At 38.0% G+C, this 5,426-nt stretch overlaps 1 pseudogene; it reads right to left on the minus strand.

The window, feature by feature from the left end:
* Positions 1 to 4,903: 4,903 nt before the first annotated feature.
* LOC118993521 (uncharacterized) lies at positions 4,904 to 5,054 on the minus strand (annotated as a pseudogene).
* Positions 5,055 to 5,426: the final 372 nt, after the last annotated feature.

A 5,426-nucleotide genomic window follows, 5' to 3' on the forward strand; every position in this document is an offset into this window, starting at 1 on the left:
TCTGGTATTAAATCAGGTAGATGATAAAAGACAAAAAAATCTTCTGTTTGCTTCTCATGAATGAACTATTCTGATATCTATTGAGAATCATTTCCTACCTATACCCACATAGATTGAGAGTTCAAACCCCACAACTACTGTCAATGATGTTAAGGACAACTCACTCTCCCCTGCATCTGGGCAGGATAATACCCTAGTTGCAATTTCTTCTGAAGCATAAAGTGAGGTGGGTTCACGACAGGAGAACATCAAGTTTACTGTTACCTTCTTCCATGCTTTGTGATCCAGGCCTTGCCATTAGAAGGGTAGTACATCTATGCATCAACAGCATTGGCAAAGTGTAGAAGCTTTTTAGAAATGCAGAATCTGAAGTCCATTCAGTCTTACTGAATTATAATTTGCTTTATAAGATTTCCAGGTGATTTTATTACACTGTAAAATTTGAGAAGCACTGATTCAGGGCAGATTTTTTGAGCTGCGGTTGCAGCCCATTAGTGGGTCATGAAATCAATCTAGTGGTTCTGCCACCAGCATTTTTAAAATGAAATAGAACGGAAAATATCTAAATGTATTGCATGTATAAAAGTAAGTATTATTTTGTGAAAGTCTTCTTTTAGTTATAAATATATGTATATTTACTGAGTTCTGATATAAAATGTGGGTCCTGATCAAAATGTTTGAAAACCTCTAGTTAAGGGCACTGTTCCTCAAAATGGTGTCTACATTGGAATCCCCCCAAACTATTTAAAAGCTAGGCCCACAATGAGGAAGGAACAGGCACTTGTGTTTTGAACGGGTACTCCCACGTAGTTCTGATTCTGTCACGTGCTAAATTGGAGACTCACTAGTCTGACAGTGATTCTTAGACATTGGCATGTACTAGATCAGGGGTGTCAAACTCATTTTCACCGGGGGCCACATCAGGGCCTTGAGGTTGCCTTCAAAGGGCCGAATGCAATGTTAGGACTGTATAAATGTAATTATGCCTTAACAGTTAAGTGAGAGCTCGGCGCTGTCACCTGGTAGAAACAAGGTGCCAGGCCAGATAAAACAAGGTGGAGGGCTGGATTTGGCCCGTGGGCCTTGAGTTTGCCATCTGTGCACTAGACTTACCTGGAGAGCTTGTTAAAATACAGGCTCCTGGGTCTCACCCTCAGAGTTTCTCATTCAATAAATCTGGGATGCAGCTCGATTTCAGTTCTAATAAATTCCCAGAAGACCAGATTATAATCATGAAAGGCTTAGAATCAGGATATTTGCTTCAAGCTGAATTATTTCTCTAATTTATGGCCAAACCTATTAATTCAGCAAACACTATCATTAATTTCTGTATGTCATCCTAGCATCATCATGTAGCAAATGGACCTTCTTTTTTTAAATTTTATTTATTATCTTTAGAGAGGAAGGGAAGGAGAGAAGGAGAGAAGCATCAATGTATGGTTGCCTTTTGTGAGTCCTCTGCTGGGAACTGGCCTGCAACCCAGGCATGTGCCCTGACTGGGAATTGAACCACGATCATGTGGTTCGCAGGCTCGCACTCTATCCACTGAGCTACACCAGCCAGGGCTGCAAACAGACCTTCTTAATTATTTTACAAAGGACCTCTGGCAAATACTTACAGCTTTTGACTAGTATTCATGATTTTATCCAGCCAATGGACATACATGTTTTGCTAGTTTCTACTTTCTCGGGAGTTTGCCTTCTACAGCCATGCAATTTTCATTCAGATAGGAATGTGACTAAAGTTCATTATTTGTGAACTTTAAAATTCTCAGGTACTTTAGATCAGTACTATTCAATGCATGAATAGGCAGCTTCTTGCGCACCTAAGTGCTCATCAGAAACGCAAATTTTCCCATACCACCCCAGACCTACAGAGTCGGAATCTCAGGGATGAGGACTAGTAATCTTCTTCAACAAGCTCTCCAGGTGGTTCTTATGCACCACAAAGTGTGAGAAACACTAGATCACGTTCAGATTCAAGTAACCTACCTGAGGACCCAGCAGCAATGTGAACTTTGGGGATGTGAACCCTGATTTTCTGACACCATGGCCAACGTAGCATATACAGCCTGTAACTGTTAGTCAAAACTTTCTTATATTTATTGGAAATGTTAATGTACATACACTTTAAGAGGTTACCAAAGCAACTTACACATCTGCTGAAGCCAATTACCAGTAATTCTTTTCCTGATTCAGTGATTTTTTAAAAAAAAACTTCCATGTATACATGGAAGTGAAATATGAAAATATGTTAAAATATGGGTGTTGAATTTTCAAATAGGAAAACACTTTAAAATTCAGAGGAATGTATATAGGCTGTTTAAAGCATGTGAAAATGTATATCATGGGCCAAAACCTATCCTTAGCAACTCATAATCAACTCCTAATGAAGTCAGCTCATTCCATTTGGTGCAATATAAAAGAGTTGCCAGAGAATCTTCATTTTTAAGAAATTCCCAGAAAGCCCCAGCCAGGTAGCTCATTTGGTGAGAGCATCATCCCTATATAATATGCCAAGGTTGTGGGTTTGATCCTCAGTCAAGGCACATACAGGAATCAACCAATGAATGCACAAACAAATCAATGTTTCTGCCTGCCTCTCTCTTTCACCCCCTTTCTCTCTCTCTCTAAAATCAATCAATTAAAAAAAACTCCAGAAAATCAATTATAGTACTTCCCTATCACATTATTAGCATAATTTCTTCCAACAGAGGCTGAAGCAGCTACTTCAGCTCAACACACCCAACGTCCGCATTAACTAACGACATCCAAGACAACCTGGATATGTTGTGCGTGTGTGTTTATGGCTTTTGAGTACAAAGGGAGAGCAAGTGGTTATTTTTTAAATCTGTGCGTTTTTCAATTCTTATTTTTATTTTAAAGAGGAGCAAATTAGTCTTAGACATACTTTGCCTTGTAATTCATTACTACAGTAGTGGGTTTTGCTTTCTGTTTCACAGTTACTCCCAGCTGGAGGATTGCAACCCCTAACTTTGTGTGGCGTACACTCAGCAGCTGCAAATTGCTTCCTATTTGCAACTACCTGCCAGTGCACTATATCACCATTAGAGATTTGTCTATTACTGATGACAAATACCCTGCAAAAGGCCCAAGGTAGTTGCAAAAAGCACAGAAGTTTTTTTGTTTTGTTTTTGTTGTTGTTGTTGTTGTTGATTTGTTTTTTATTTTAGAGAGAGAGAGGAAGGGGGAGAGAGAGAGAAATATTGATTTGTTGTTCCACTTATTTATGCATTCATTAACCAACTGAGCTACTGGCCAGGGAAGTATAGAAGTTTTAAAAGAACTATAAGTCCCTCTGAGCCAGATGACTTTAACTATATAAGTAGTTGTGAGTTAGGACAGTGAATTATGTAATGGCTAAGAGCATGGGTTTTGGAATCAGGCAAGTCTGGGTTTCAGATCTCAGCCTGAGTAACTATAAGCTGTGTTACCTTAAAGCAAGTTACATAAATTCTCTGAGCTCCATTGTTCTCATCAGGCGAATGAGAATGCTAATAAATAGAGTTGTCAAAAAGATTAAGTGAGATAGCATATGTAGAGCATTAACAGTGCCTAGCATAAAATAAGTGCTCAGTGATTGTGATTGTTAGTTGCCGTTACTATTAGTAATAGTGTTATTATTTCTCAGGTCACAATGGTGTATTCATGGAGACTATTGAATGGTTATATATGTCAAAAATGTAAATCCATCTGTTCCCAGATCTAGAATCTCTTTGCGTTGATTCTCCTTTTTTCTCCTTTAATTGTGTTTTTCTTTTTGTTAGTAAACCCATGCTTCACAATAATTACAGTTACATGGTAGTACCAGTATCAGATTCCCAGTTACAGAAAACCTTATGCCAGGGCTAATGCTTGCTCCATTGGAACCTGTTAGCTTTGAATCTGTTCTTGGCAGGAAGATCGTTCTCTTTATCCTTGCTGCTGTTTTTCCACTGATGTTGATTTTAATTCAAAATATTTTTCTTTTGTCTTTTGGTATTATATGGGTGCATTACCGCATCAGAAACAATTGTGGTGTATCTATGGGTGAAGTGACTGGCTGCATTTGTTCTTAGCTTTAAATATGTGTCAATAGATAATAATGCCCAGCTTCCCAGGAGGGATCCCACAGTTCCGGTTGCTAGGTTGGCCACTGAAGTGGGTGTTTGACCAGCTGCTATGCTGCAACTTGGAGATTAAAATTGGGGAAATGGCATGAACAGTTACAGGAAAGAGTTGTTTTACCTTCTGGGGTATAGGATCCTGCCTCCATCTTTGAAGTAAGAGCCAGTGATCAAGCCACACTGTTGGAGTCCGGTTGGGATTTGGCATATCAGAAGTAACAGAAATTCACAAAATATTCCAAAGACATCTGAAGGGTCTTAAATTAAAATAATTCCTTATTAAACTTGATAGTAACCCTGAATCCTTTCTTATGTAGAACCTATGAACTATAGGCATTTACAGCTTTTCATTAAATATATGGAAGATTGAAAATTACTCTGTGGAAGATGGACAGTTTACTATACGACTCTTACTATATGTCAGGAATGTCGATGTTTGCCTAAAACAGCTACTCAAGCTTCAGCACAAGTTTTTACAAAGTAAATCAAACAGGAGAAAGTTTGGTGTGCATTTTTAAAAAGATTTTATTTATTTATTTTTAGAGAGAGGGGAAGGGAAGGAGAAAGAGAGGGAAGAAACATGGATGTGAGAGACAAACATCAATCAGTTGCCTCTTACACTTGCCCCACCAGGGAACTGAACTTGTGACCTTTAGGTATGTGGGACAGCACCCAACCAACTGAGCCACACTGGTCAGGGCAATGTATGTTTTTTTAAAAAACTAAACTTGACTCGAGAACCTCAATATGACAAATGTATATGTGCTGCCTTATTAATACTGTAATACTTGAAAGAATGTATGAATTCTATTCCTGTATCCTTAGTACCTAGAACAGTACTTAGCCCTATTAAATTCTTGTTTAATGAATGACTGATTGAATGAATAAATACTACACTTGATCTTAGCCAAAAGGCCGAGAAGTAATGAATGAATATATACATGAGAAAGAGAAAAGGAAAGAAAAAGTGAAAGGAAGGAAGAAGGATGAATGTATGGGGGATCATTTATTCCTGTTTTAAAGATGAATAAATAATGAAAATTAAAATGATTCTTTGATGACAGACTGGCAATAAAATGAACATACCTAAGTGTTCTAGACTAAAAATATCCATGTTTTCCCTTCTCTGGTGGGTCTGTCTTATTCTAGCTGCATATTAAATTCACCTACAGTACTTTTTAAAGAATATCAATGCCCAGTTTTCACCCTCTACCCTCATCTCAGTATGTTTTAGATTATTCTAATGTACAGCCAAAGTTGAGCATCACTCTGTTAGGGTGTTATAATTGCTATGTTCTT

Source organism: Sturnira hondurensis, unplaced genomic scaffold (genome assembly GCF_014824575.4).
Source record: "Sturnira hondurensis isolate 20B ecotype Veracruz unplaced genomic scaffold, ASM1482457v3 Scaffold0008761, whole genome shotgun sequence".
In the NCBI taxonomy this organism is placed as follows: Eukaryota; Metazoa; Chordata; class Mammalia; order Chiroptera; family Phyllostomidae; genus Sturnira; species Sturnira hondurensis.